This window comes from Mus caroli, unplaced genomic scaffold (assembly GCF_978045245.1).
Source record: "Mus caroli unplaced genomic scaffold, Mus_caroli_1 scaffold_17, whole genome shotgun sequence".
Taxonomy (NCBI): domain Eukaryota; kingdom Metazoa; phylum Chordata; class Mammalia; order Rodentia; family Muridae; genus Mus; species Mus caroli.
The window spans coordinates 82848089-82863218 of NW_028227272.1; positions in this window are offsets into that span (position 1 = coordinate 82848089).

Below are 15130 nucleotides of genomic sequence, written 5' to 3' on the forward strand. Positions count from 1 at the left end.
TTTCCTCATTATTTGTAAATTTCTCACTCTTGTTGGCCCATTTGCATCCTGAAATGTTGTGCTCCTTGGACGCCTTTCTTGCACTACACGAAGCAAGGCATAAGGGAAACATCCAGGGTGAATCTTCTCCATTCACATTTCTGAGCAATATTTGCTCAAATTCTTAAGGCTCTGATCCAAGCCAGAAAAATCTGCCTGTGGCTGAGGCCCATGGATGCTCAGCGAGCTGTTGAAAGTGCACTGTTGTAGAGTCTGTTTCCTTTTGCTAGGGATTAATCTTTTTGGAATGTCAGATTGTCACTAAGACAGATACTCATAATGAAAAATTAAACTTTGGTGGAGTCATGGAAACAAAAGTAAGTGAGCTATTCTCCTGTTTAATGTCCTGTACCTGGCAGAATATTCAGTTCCTGTAATATCCAACATTTGTTGACTCTAAACTTGTCTCTGTTGACTGTTTTCAATTTGAGGGCAATTTATCAGAATTAGAGATATTTAATGCTCTGCACTTTGTCCCCAGGATCTAGACATTCTCGGCAATATTTTGTTTACATAAAGAATAAATAGATGACAGCACTGGCTTTGTAGATAAAGTGAAAATGTATTGAGTCTTTGTGTATTTAAAACATATATTAGTAACCAAAATGGAGAAACATGTTTTGTGAGGCCAGAATGAAGCATGATCAAATTATGAACTGAAGAGTAACTAGCAATAAAAAAAATAACTGTTTATGGTTTGGCATTTATTTTTGTTCATTTCAGAACACACATACTGAAATCTATTGTCTCTTGTTTCATAATGTGACCTTATTTCAAAATATGGTCATTGCTACAGATGTCAGGAGGAGGTTATATCAGAATATGATTAGTCAAAACTCTAATGTGACTGCTACACCCACTAAAAGGGAGAATTTTGGATGTAAACAGGGGGAATACAATCAAAAGACAGGAGGTAGAAGGTCACAGTTTGGGAAAACTAGAAATTAGCAAACCACCAGGCAAGTGAGGTATTTGTGGCTGATTCTCTTTCATAGTTGCTCTATCATCACATTGTTTCAGGACTATGTATCTTCAGAACTGTGAGCCAAGAACTTTCTGTTCATTGAGTCCATTAAGTTCCTTGTAAGCCAGTATCATCAGGAAGAAGTTTCTTCTTCTCTTCTCTTCTCTTCTCTTCTCTTCTCTTCTCTTCTCTTCTCTTCTCTTCTCTTCTCTTCTCTTCTCTTCTCTTCTCTTCTTTTTTTCTTTTTTCTTTTTTCTTTTTTTGCTTTAAGTGAATTATGAACAGCTTGAGATTTTTTTCCCACCATATTTATCTCATGAACTCAGAGATGAATCTTCTGACATCTACCATTAAAAACATCTACCTGAGCAGTTGTTGAGCTGTTACTGACATGGCAAGGGTGTGTATATAAGGAAACATGGCAGAAGGAAATGTTCTAATAGAGAAATCTGGGCAAGTGCATGAAGTTCCCCTGTTTCAGAACCTATCATATTACAGAACCTGAGGCCTTACTCGAAGTTCTGATTAAGTGCTACATAGACGGCTATTCTTCCCATCCCCTTCTGCCTACTTCCCATATTTTAAGTTAAAAATCTTAGTAGGCTGTTCCAGGGATATAGAAATATTCATTCATAAATATTAGTAATTATATGGTTCTCTATCTCTTAAAAATAAGAAAACCCCAAATGACAGTGGCTGAAGCTTGACTAAGAAACAAAAGCTGAGTAAACCATTATGAAGTCACAAGCTCTCACTATTATTCTTTTCTGAAGGACCTAATTACTAGACAGCACCTGGAGGACTTGTGAGGACACTCAACTCAGCACAGAGAGTATCCAACACTCAGGTGAAGGACAGAGTTGATTGTTCTAAAAACAGAATTGTGTCCCTCTCTCCCTCCCTCCCTCCCTTCCTTCCTTTCTTCTTTCATTTTTTCTTCTATTAAAAAATATTTTTCTTAAATATTATATTTTTCCCCCTCTCTGCCCCTCCAGCTCCCCGTCTCCTCTCCGATCCACATTTATCACAGTTCAGTCTCTCATTAGACAGCACACAGGCTTCGGGGGGATAATCCATGATAGACACACTTATGAAATCACAGAAGCAGGATGCACCAGTCTGTGTTAGATGGAATCCAGGGTCCTAGAGATGAAAGAAGTGAGCATATGCCCTAATCCTTAACCCAGAATCTATCTTCAATTGAAGCAGAGTTTCTTATGTTTATAATCAGATGCTCATGCCTTAACACGTGTGTGCGCACGTGCGCACACACACACACACACACACACACACACACACGAGGGAGAGAGGGGGCCATAATAAGTAAAATTAAATACCAAATTATAAGTAGTTGGAGGGAAATTTTCTCACAGTACTTTGAAGGAATACTTTGAGAGGCCATTTTCTTTTTTTCATCATCAAAATCTGAAAAAGAAATAAACAATGCCAACTTGTTGATTATTTGAAATCAGGTGGAATGGAAGCTGTTCATAGGACTATCCTTTCTTTTACTATTGTGCTATTGCTTTCCCACACCCTGCACTGACTCTTTTTAAATTTCATTTTGTGCATTGAAAGCAAGGGAACATTTTTAGACACATATTGACCTACTATGGAGGCAGCCACCCTGACATTTGAGGCTTCTGTGGAAAAGTGTGCTCAGCCACAGGCAATTCCTGTTGGCATCCATACTGTGGCAGCATCTAAGCCCATCTTTCTTCTCTTCAAAGAGGAATAGAACACATGCTTTGTAAAGAGAGAGCACCCATTCAGGGTTTCCAAGTAGTAGCTCTTCCCCCCAACAAGTGACAGCAATAAATTTGTGCTTCAAAATATAATAGAAAGACACACACACTTTTGATCATTCATTTCATAGTCCTGTCAATTGGGAGAGATGCTAGGCTAGTGCTTAATTTTGCCATTTGAGTTGGTAGGGCAGCAACTCAACTTAGATTATTGGCAAGATATATGGAGACAATGAAGATAAAACAAATTAATTTCATGAAGAAGCACAAAAAAACAAGGCAAGGGAAACCTGAGGATGGAGACTCAAGGTCACACACTGAAGATTCTGTCTGGCCAAGTGAGGGAATGTGCTTATTCTCTGCTTACAATCTATGCATTTTATCTTGTCTTATACATCATATCACTTGCTCTTCTTTGTTTCCCATTTCAAGAAAAAGTTAAAAATTCCGCCACTCCAGAGGACAACAATGGAATTGCTTAGGTGCACATAGATTTTCAAAGGCAGAATTTTGTCTGTTATCACTTTGTTTAAGCAAAATTAAAAAGTCACGGGCAGCCAAACTGCATCTTTCATTTGCTGTTGCTAGTCATCAAAGTATTTGTTTACTCATTGAATTAGGATTTAAGTCTGAACAGCTTTAATGTCATAAAATAAACTGTAAGGTTGTGTTAGGAGTGTTTTATTATACACAACACATACTCTAGTGATGTGAATAGAATGTTCATATATAGGGCTTTATATTTTAATATTCAATTACTGTATTTCAGGGTATGAGATTTCAGTTAGAGCTCTGGGTTTCTCTTAAATTTATTACTTTTAGAAGAATAATTCAAAATGAACTTGTTATGGTTTGAACCTGAAATTCCACCTACATGCTAATGTGCTTGAAAACATTTCTCAGATGTTGGCATTGATTTGTGGAGGCCACAGAACCTGCAGGAGATGGAGCCTGCTTGGTGGCGGTAGGCACCAAGGGGACTTTGACAGTTAGAGCACTGCCTCACTTCTGTTTGCTTTCTGCTCCCCAACAATACCAGACGAAAACAAGCCACACCCAAAGAAAGCAATTCTTTTCTCCCTTCACTTGCCTCTGTTTTATATTTTGTCGTAGAAAAAAAAAAAAAAAGGAAACTGATACAGAACTTAGGAAGTTAATAATATTTAAATTTCCAGCCCCCAAAGAAACACCGTCTGCATAAGATTAGGTAGTTGTACCCAAAAGAATCCAGAAAGGAAGAAGAAAACAACAAATTGAAAATCATTTATAAGAAGTCCTTGCTTTTCTTTAAATCCACTATCTAGTTATAGTCTAGGCTATGTTATGAGGCAAACGTGTTTAATGTCTGAGTACCTACCAGCTCAAGAGTTTCTTACCTCACTTATTTTTGTTGCTTCTTTTCCCCAAATATTTCACAGTTGCACTTGAACCTCAATGTGGTTGGAATCAAATCCAAACCTCTCTCGTTCTGCCTCCTGTCAAATCCATGATCCTGACTGTGCTGTTGAGTGCTCATTCTGTATTCTCTGGGTCTGCCTACTTTCCTAGTGATCATTTCAAAGGAATTTACTCCACTGTAAACCTCTAACCATGTTTTTACCAACTGGCGCATTCAGTTCTTGAGTGCCTCTTATATTTCACTGAAAAAAGCCAACAGAGGACTCAAACCCTCCACTCACACACCAGATCTCACTCATCCACTGGCAATACTTGGTTTTTCTCCTCTTGTGAATCATCTCAATTTCTATCTATTTACTAATATTTCCAACTTTTTCCACATAGATTCTATGTGGTCACTAATTCATTTTCTTAAATTAATTGATGAATCTAAAATTGCTAAGAATTTGACAATTGCACAAGCCTCTTCCGGTCAGAAAAGCACCGGGGCAGCTGGGGCGCAGGGTCGGCTGACACTCGCCAGCTACCCACAACACCCGCCACAGGATCTTAAAACTTCTGGAGAGTGGAACACAGCTTCTGCTCCAATCCAATTGCGTGTGGGACCTGAGATTGCATTAGTTAGGGAAGCAGAAACCGGCCTGAGAAGGGCCACAGGCCTCATCCAGCCAGATCAGCGCCAGGGTAGCTGGAGCTCAGGGTTGCCTGACACCCGCCAGCTACCCACGACCCCCGCCGCAGGATTTTGAGACTGCTGGTGAGTGGAACACAGCTTCTGCTCCAGTCCAATCACGCGGGACCTGAGACTGCTCTGGTTGGAGAGAGAGAAATCCGGCCTACATAGGGCCACAAGCCTCTTCCGGTCAGAAAAGCACCGGAGCAGCTGGGGCGCAGGGTCAGCTGACACTCGCCAGCTACCCACAACACCCGCCACAGGATCTTAAGACTTCTGGTGAGTGGAGCACAGCTTCTGCTCCAATCCAATTGCGCGCGGGACCAGAGACTGCATTAGTTAGGGAAGCAGAAAACAGGCCTGAGTAGGACCACAGGCCTCTTCCAGCTGGACCAGCACCAGGGTACCATCAGCTACCCACGACCCCCGCCGCAGGATTTAGAGACTGCTGGTGAGTGGAACACAGCTTCTGCTCCAATCTTTAAACAGTGACAACGATAACAACTAACCCCAGAGATTACCAGATGGCGAAAGGTAAACGTAATAATCTTACTAACAGAAACCAAGACCACTCACCATCATCAGAACCCAGCACCCCCACTTCGCCCAGTCCAGGGCACCCCAACACACCGGAAAAGCTAGACACGGATCTAAAAGCATATCTCCTGATGATGGTAGAGGACTTCAAGAAGGACTTTAATAACACACTTAAAGAAATACAGGAGAACACTGCTAAACAGGCAGAAGACACTAAAGAGGAAGCACAAAAATCCCTTAAAGAATTGCAGGAGAACACTGCTAAAGAGTTACAAATCCTTAAAGAAAAACAGCATAACATAATCAAACAGGTAGAAGTCCTTACAGAAAAACAGGAAAACACATCCAAACAGATGATGGAAATGAACAAAACCATACTAGACTTAAAAGGGAAGTAGACACAGTAAAGAAAACCCAAAATGAGGCAACACTGGAGATAAAAACCCTAGGAAAGAAATCTGGAACCATAGATACGAGCATCAGCAACAGAATACAAGAGATGGAAGAGAGAATCTCAGGTGCAGAAGATTCCATAGAGAACATCGGCACAACAATCAAGGAAAATGTAAAATGCAAAAAGATCCTAACTCAAAACATCCAAGAAATACAGGACACAATGAGAAGACCAAACCTACGGATAATAGGAGTGGATGAGAATGAAGATTTTCAACTCAAAGGACCAGCAAACATCTTCAACAAAATTATAGAAGAAAACTTCCCAAATCTAAAGAAAGAGATGCCCATGAACATACAAGAAGCCTACAGAACTCCAAATAGACTGGACCAGAAAAGAAATACCTCCCGACACATAATAATCAGAACAACAAATGCTCTAAATAAAGATAGAATACTAAAAGCAGTAAGAGAAAAAGGCCAAGTAACATATAAAGGCAAGCCTATCAGAATTACACCAGATTTTTCACCAGAGACTATGAAAGCCAGAAGATCCTGGACGGATGTTATACAGACACTAAAAGAACACAAATTCCAGCCCAGCCTACTATACCCAGCCAAACTCTCAATTAACATAGATGGAGAAACCAAAGTATTCCACGACAAAACCAAATTCACACATTATCTCTCCACGAATCCAGCCCTTCAAAGGATAATAACAGAAAAAAACCAATACAAGGACAGGAACCACGCCCTAGAAACAACAAGAAGGTAATCCCTCAACAAACCTAAAAGAAGACAGCCACAAGAACAAAATGCCAACTTTAACAACAAAAATGACAGGAAAAAACAATTACTTTTCCTTAATATCTCTTAATATCAATGGACTCAACTCCCCGATAAAAAGACATAGACTAACAAACTGGCTACACAAACAAGACCCAACATTTTGCTGCTTACAGGAAACTCATCTCAGAGAAAAGGATAGACACTACCTCAGAATGAAAGGCTGGAAAACAATTTTCCAAGCAAATGGCATGAAGAAACAAGCTGGAGTAGCCATTCTAATATCTGATAAGATTGACTTCCAACCCAAAGTCATTAAAAAAGACAGGGAGGGACACTTCATACTCATCAAAGGTAAAATCCTCCAAGAGGAACTATCAATCCTGAATATCTATGCTCCAAATACAAAGGCAGCCACATTCATTAAAGAAACTTTAGTAAATCTCAAAGCACACATTGCACCTCATACAATAATAGTGGGAGACTTCAACACACCACTTTCACCAATGGACAGATCATGGAAACAGAAACTAAACAGGGACACAGAGAAACTAAGAGAAATTATGAATCAAATGGATCTGGCAGATATCTACAGAACATTCTATCCTAAAACAAAAGGATATACCTTCTTCTCAGCACCTCATGGTACCTTCTCCAAAATTGACCACATAATTGGTCACAAAACAGGCCTCAACAGATACAAAAATATTGAAATTGTCCGATGCATCCTATCAGATCACCATGGACTAAGGCTGATCTTCAATAACAAAATAAATAATAAAAAGCCAACCTTCACGTGGAAACTGAACAACACTCTTCTCAATGATACCTTGGTCAAGGAAGGAATAAAGAAAGAAATTAAGGACTTTTTAGAGTTCAATGAAAATGAAGCCACAACATACCCAAACTTATGGGACGCAATGAAAGCATTTCTAAGAGGAAAACTCATAGCTCTGAGTGCCTCCAAAAGGAAACTAGAGAGAGCACACATTAGCAGCTTGACAACACACCTAAAAGCACTAGAACAAAAGGAAGCAAATTCACCCAAGAGGAGTAGACAGCAGGAAATAATCAAACTCAGGGGTGAAATCAACCAAGTGGAAACAAGAAAAACTATTCAAAGAATCAACCAATCAAGGAGCTGTTTCTTTGAGAAAATCAACAAGATAGATAAACCCTTAGCCAGACTCACTAGAGGGCACAGGGAAAGCATCCTAATTAACAAAATCAGAAATGAAAAAGGAGACATAACAACAGATCCTGAAGACATCCAAAACACCATCAGATCCTTCTACCAAAGGCTATACTCAACAAAACTGGAGAACCTGGATGAAATGGAGAAGTTCCTAGACAGATACCAGGTACCAAAGTTGAATCAAGATCAGGTTAATGATCTAAACAGCCCTATATCCCCCAAAGAAATAGAAGCAGTCATTAATAGTCTCCCAACTAAAAAAAGCCCAGGACCAGATGGGTTTAGTGCAGAGTTCTATCAGACCTTCAAAGAAGATCTAATCCCAGTTCTTCACAAGCTATTCCACAAAATAGAAACAGAAGGTACTCTACCCAACTCATTCTATGAAGCCACAATTACTCTGATACCTAAACCACAAAAAGACCCAACAAAGATAGAAAACTTCAGACCAATATCCCTTATGAATATTGATGCAAAAATCCTCAATAAAGTTCTTGCTAACCGAATCCAAGAACACATCAAAACAATCATCCATCCTGACCAAGTAGGTTTCATCCCAGGGATGCAGGGATGGTTCAATATATGGAAATCCATCAACGTAATCCAGTATATAAACAAACTCAAAGACAAAAACCACATGGTCATCTCGTTAGATGCAGAAAAAGCATTTGACAAGATCCAACACCCATTCATGATAAAAGTCTTGGAAAGATCAGGAATTCAAGGCCCATACCTAAACATGATAAAAGCAATCTACAGCAAACCAGTAGCCAACATCAAAGTAAATGGTCAGAATCTTGAAGCAATCCCTCTAAAATCAGGGACTGGACAAGGCTGTCCACTTTCTCCATACCTATTCAACATTGTACTTGAAGTCCTAGCCAGAGCAATTCGACAACAAAAGGAGATCAAAGGGATACAAATTGGAAAAGATGAAGTCAAAATATCACTTTTTGCAGATGATATGATAGTATATATAAGTGACCCTAAAAATTCCACCAGAGAACTCCTAAGCCTGATAAACAGCTTCGGTGAAGTAGCTGGATATAAAATTAACTCAAACAAATCAATGGCCTTTCTCTACACAAAGAATAAACAGGCTGAGAAAGAAATTAGGGAAACAACACCCTTCTCAATAGTCACAAATAATATAAAATATCTTGGCGTGACTCTAACTAAGGAAGTGAAAGATCTGTATAATAAAAACTTCAAGTCTCTGAAGAAAGAAATTATAGAAGATCTCAGAAGATGGAAAGATCTCCCATGCTCATGGATTGGCAGGATCAACATTGTAAAAATGGCTATCTTGCCAAAAGCAATCTACAGATTCAATGCAATCCCCATCAAAATTCCAAATCAATTCTTCAACGAATTAGAAAGTGCAATCTGCAAATTCATCTGGAATAACAAAAAACCTAGGTTAGCAAAAACTCTTCTCAAGGATAAAAGAACCTCTGGTGGAATCACCATGCCGGACCTAAAGCTCTACTACAGAGCAATTGTGATAAAAACTGCATGGTACTGGTATAGTGACAGACAAATAGACCAATGGAATAGAATTAAAGACCCAGAAATGAACCCACACACCTATGGTCACTTGATCTTCGACAAGGGAGCTAAAAACATCCAGTGGAAGAAAGACAACATTTTCAACAAATGGTGCTGGCACAACTGGTTGTTAACATGTAGAAGAATACGAATCGATCCATTCCTATCTCCTTGTACTAAGGTCAAGTCTAAGTGGATCAAGGAACTTCACATAAAACCAGAGACACTGAAACTTATAGAGGAGAAAGTGGGGAAAAGCCTTGAAGATATGGGCACAGGGGGAAAATTCCTGAATAGAACAGTAATGGCTTGTGCTGTAAGATCGAGAATTGACAAGTGGGACCTCATGAAACTACAAAGCTTCTGCAAGGCTAAAGACACCATCAATAAGACAAAAAAACCACCAACAGATTGGGAAAGGATCTTCACCTATCCTAAATCAGATAAGGGACTAATATCCAATATATATAAAGAACTCAAGAAGGTGGACTCCAGAAAGTCAAATAACCCCATTAAAAATGGGGCTCAGAACTGAACAAAGAATTCTCACCTGAGGAATACCGAATGGCAGAGAAACACCTGAAAAAATGTTCAACATCCTTAATCATCAGGGAAATGCAAATCAAAACAACCCTGAGATTCCACCTCAGACCAGTCAGAATGGCTAAGATCAAAAATTCAGATGACAGCAGATGCTGGCGAGGATGTGGAGAAAGAGGAACACTCCTCCATTGTTGGTGGGATTGCAAGCTTGTACAACCACTCTGGAAATCAGTCTGGCGGATCCTCAGAAAATTGGACATAGTACTACCGGAGGATCCAGCAATACCTCTCCTGGGCATATATCCAGAAGATGTCCCAACCGGTAAAAAGGACACATGCTCCACTATGTTCATAGCAGCCCTGTTTATAATAGCTAGAAGCTGGAAAGAACCCAGATGTCCCTCAACAGAGGAATGGATACAGAAATTATGGTACATTTACACAATGGAGTACTACTCAGCTATTAAAAAGAATGAATTTATGAAATTCCTAGCCAAATGGATGGACCTGGAGGGCATCATCTTGAGTGAAGTAACACAATCACAAAAGAACTCACACAATATGTATTCATTGATAAGTGGATATTAGCCCAAAACTTAGGATACCCAAGATATAAGATACAATTTGATAAACGCATGAAACTCAAGAAGAATGAAGACCAAAGTGTGGACACTGTGCACCTTCTTAGAATTGGGAACAAAACACCCAGGGAAGGAGTTACGGAGACAAAGTTCGTAGCTGTGATGAAAGGATGGACCATTTAGAGACTGCTGTATCCAGGGATCCGTCCCATAATCAGCTTCTAAATGCTGACACCATTGCATACACTAGCAAGATTTTGATGAAAGGACCCAAATATAGCTGTCTCTTGTGAGATGATGCCGGGGCCTAGCAAACACAGGAGTGGATGTTCACAGTCAGCTATTGGATGTATCACAGGGCTCCCAATGGAGAAGCTAGAGAAAGTACCCAAGGAGCTAAAGGGATCTGCAACCCTATTGTTGGAACAACATGATGTACTAACCAGAACCCCGGAGCTCTTGTCTCTAGCTGCATATGTATCGAAAGATGGCCTAGTCGGCCATCAATGGAAAGAGAGGCCCATTGGACTTGCAAACTTTATATGCCCCAATATAGGGGAATGCCAGGGCTAAAAGAATGGGAATGGGTGGGTAGGGAAGTGGGGGGCGCTCTGGGGGACTTTTGGGATAGCATTGGAAATGTAATTGAGGAAAATATGTAATAAAAATTTTAAAAATCAAAAAAAAAAGAATTTGACAATTAAAGCTTTAATTTCACTTATGCTGTGACTTTTTTGAAAAGCATAATTTCCGTTGGTTTTAATAGTATGAGAAAAATTATCAACAAGAACAGCCTACAATACCACCTACATTCTAACCATACTTAATAAGAATTTTCAGGTGAGGGAGTGAGAAGACTCAAAATGATGGGTGTTCACTTTATGTGAATTTGAAATCTCTTTGACGAGAAGAGAAGGCCAACTTTACAGTGGCAAGATCTTCAATGAAAAGGAAGTAGTTGTCTGCCCACCTCAACATTTCTGTAACTCAGACACTATAAGAATGCCAAAATTATGAGGCATTGCTAAATAGAGTACTTAGGGTTCATAAAAAATACTAAAATATGAACTATAAAAATTAGATTATTTGTATTTAGCACAATTACTAATTATGTAAGCTCTGAACTTATTTGTAATAAAACAATTGTGCAAAGATGTCAGTAGGTCATGAACTTTTCCCTTCAAAGAAAGATGAATTGCAGTGTAAAATATTCATCAGTTTGTAAATGTAGAATCAAATACATTATTATTTGCTTTTATAGAATATTTCTGACCATTGGTGTATTGGATTACAAATAAAATGTTACACTTTTTTTTTTTTTTTTTTTTTGGTTTTTCGAGACAGGGTTTCTCTGTATAGCCCTGGGTGTCCTGGAACTCACTTTGTAGACCAGGCTGGCCTCGAACTCAGAAATCCACCTGCCTCTGCCTCCCGAGTGCTGGGATTAAAGGCTTGCGCCACCACGCCCGGCTAAAATGTTACTCTTTTATATTTGCAAATAAATATATATTTTAAACTTTCAGTGGGCGAATAAGCAAGGAAGAGGTGATCTACACACACAATAGAACAGCAAGTTGGATAGAACTGGACATCATCATGTTAAGTAGACCAACTCATCCACACAAAGTCCAGCATCACAGCTCCCCTTCACAAAGGAAATCTTGTCTGTTACCATGGAGACATGAAGGTAAAGCAAGAAGCTATGCCCGGTGGCAAAACTGATAATTCTACTTCCTGGGGAGGTGGAGGCTGAAGGTTTAGTAGCAAGTTCAAAGCCTGCCCTGTCTTCAGAGTGAGTGAAAAACCAGGCAAGTTAATTTAATGAAACTATGTTTTAAACCTAGTAATAAAAAAAGGAAAGAAGGAATTTAAGAAGAAAAAGGAGAGAGGAAAGGAAGAGAGTGAGGTAGGGAAGGATAGAGGGAGGGATGGATGGAAGAGAGAGAGAGGGAGAGGTGATAGGGAACAAATTTCGTATTTTTCTTTTACCATGAAAAGGGAAAGGGGGGTGGGATAAGAAAATGTAGAGTAACACAGGAGTTCAATATGACCACAGCACATTATATTCAGGTATGGACATTTAGCAATGAAATCCCTGATTTTTGGTATTTTGTACATTAGATACATACTACTAAAGATTATAAGCCTCAAAATTTCCAGGGTTAGGGTTTGGGAAATGAAACACACCCCCACATCACAGACTATTGGTGGACCAAATTTAAAAGAAAACATTCTTGATGATGAAAAATGTTTCTAAACAGTATGTCATTGGCCTTATCTTGGAAGGCATCTCTTCCATGGAACATAATTACTCTTTAATATTGTTTGCAATTGGAAACAGCCTTGTACTCCCAACATCTTGATCCCAGTGCATGTAAACCCACCCTTCTGCCAGAACTGATTGTTGCACAAAATAATTTGAACCAGAAATACTTAAGTAGGGAGAACACACACCAATGTAATCTAACTTTCCTTGTGAGTTGCTTAAAACAACAGGATTTTTGGCAGAAAATTGGTGCTCTTTACAAAACTTGCTCTTTACAGCATGGATCAGCATCAGCCAATATTTCTTCTTAACGTCTCTAAGACACCCAAAGGGTGGGAACATCGAAGAGACCGGTCAACAGGCTTAGTCTCCAAACTGGTGGTTGCTAAGACTCTGTGAAATGCCTGATTTTTATTTTCCCTATCCACGTTGGCAATTTAGCACATTAAATTGTTTAACTTCTCCATAAACACATGAGGATGCAAGCCAGCAATCTTTGTTAATAATTTCTACTTCAAGAAAAGCTTTATAGCATCTAGGGACTCTTATCAGCCATCTCCATCTTATAGATAGAAATAATTGCTATTATTCTTTATGAGCAAACAGTTGAAAAGCTCCAAGATCATACTCATGCAAACAGCATAATTCCACTCAAAGCATTTTGAGGCAAAGCTAATCTAGGACATCAGGACAGTCTGTGTGGAGTTTGCTTTCCCAAATGCGTTCCTACATCCCCTGGGCCACCAGCGGCTCTGAGTTGAAAGGGGCTGAAAATAATCTCATGGGAAATGTTTATGTGTTGGAAAGTAGGTACCCATGACTTACAAACACTGAGTCAGTGGAAGATGCAGAACACACAGGAAAGCAAGACTACACCAGGAGATTTTTCTAAACCCTAGACACTTCTGGTACTTGGCCATCCCTTTCTCTCATATCAAATCAGCATGAAAGGCTGAAAGATATACAGAGCCGCTCGCTGAAGACTACCTGCAAAAATACGGTCCTTCAGATTCCTTCCTGTTACTACATGTTGAATACCCTTCATCCAAAATTATGAAGCAAGTTTTTCAGGGTTTAGCTTATTGCAGATTTTAGAATATTTACATGCATACAAATATTCTGAGAATATAGAAATATGTCTTAGAAAGGAGATTCAAGTTTAAACTTGAATTTTTTTTTGTGTGTTTCATAGACTCCCTATACACATCTCTTGAATGTAATTTTATGCAATTCTTTTAGTGCTCCTGTAGTTTGACTGTTAATCCGTTGCATTTCGTCAGCAGCAGAGCTTTCTTTTTGTGACCTTGTGCCAGTGCCCAAATAGTTAGGATTTTGGTGCATTTCAGGTTTTGGATTTTTGGATTAGAGATATTCAACTTCGAATCTGCTTGAATTCCAAGGTCCTGTCCTGATTACAAAAATATTCAAGCTATCAATAAGCCTTCCTTTCAGGCTAAATGTAATCCTGGGAATATTTAAGAAGATTATTAGTCAGGTATTCTTTATTTGATTTTATGGACTTATGTAATCAGATTACATTCTTCCTAATATCTACCTGAAAATCACAGAAAGGAAGAGGAATACTCAAGCCAAACTTTTATTTGTCATTGTATGTGTGTGGTGACATGGCCGTATGATATCTAATATGAGGGTTGAGGTCTGAGGACAAATTTCTGCAGTCCATTCTCTTCCTGCATCTTATGTCAGATGCAGAGATCACACTCATGTTTTCAGGTTTATGGAGCCATAGCCTTTACCCACTGAGCTACCATAGCAACCCAGCGGTGCTTATTTCTAATGATTTTTTTTTCAATAAATTCAGCTCCTGTCAAAGTTTTTGGCATTGTAATTTAAAGGAGAAAAGGTAGAACGTTGGGTTTTGTACTCTGTGGTGGCTGAAACAGAAGTGCCTAGAGGGAAGAGCAGGCAGCAAGTCTTTGCGCATGAGCCCCATGAGCCATATGAGCCAGCCACCACCCTTTCTGTTCCTCTTTGCTTTGCACCTTGGTGTTTATGCTTAGAGGAAAGTGTGCCAGTGACTCAGTTTATTAAGTGAAACAACTGTCTTGGTGTAGGATTTAAAATGCCCAGCCTCTATAGATTTCTTTAGATTTGCCTGTTTTTCTTTTGAAATATGACACTATGATTTTTTACATACTTTTCCTAAGATTGCCCCAAACACAGTAAGCCCACAGACACACAAACAGGTACTCAGGCACACACAGAGACACACAGACACACAGGCAGACAGATAGACAGACAGAGACACAGGCAGACATCCACCCTCACCCTAACCCCCACACACACACACTTTCTCCTCATTCTACCCCCTGCCTTGATTGATAAAATTAAGAAATTAAAGGTCAGCATCTAAAATTAAATAGCATATTCCCCAGAGGATGAGGGGGGCATATTAGTTGACAAGGGTAGAAAGCATTTAGGTTGCTCCATCATTCTTTATC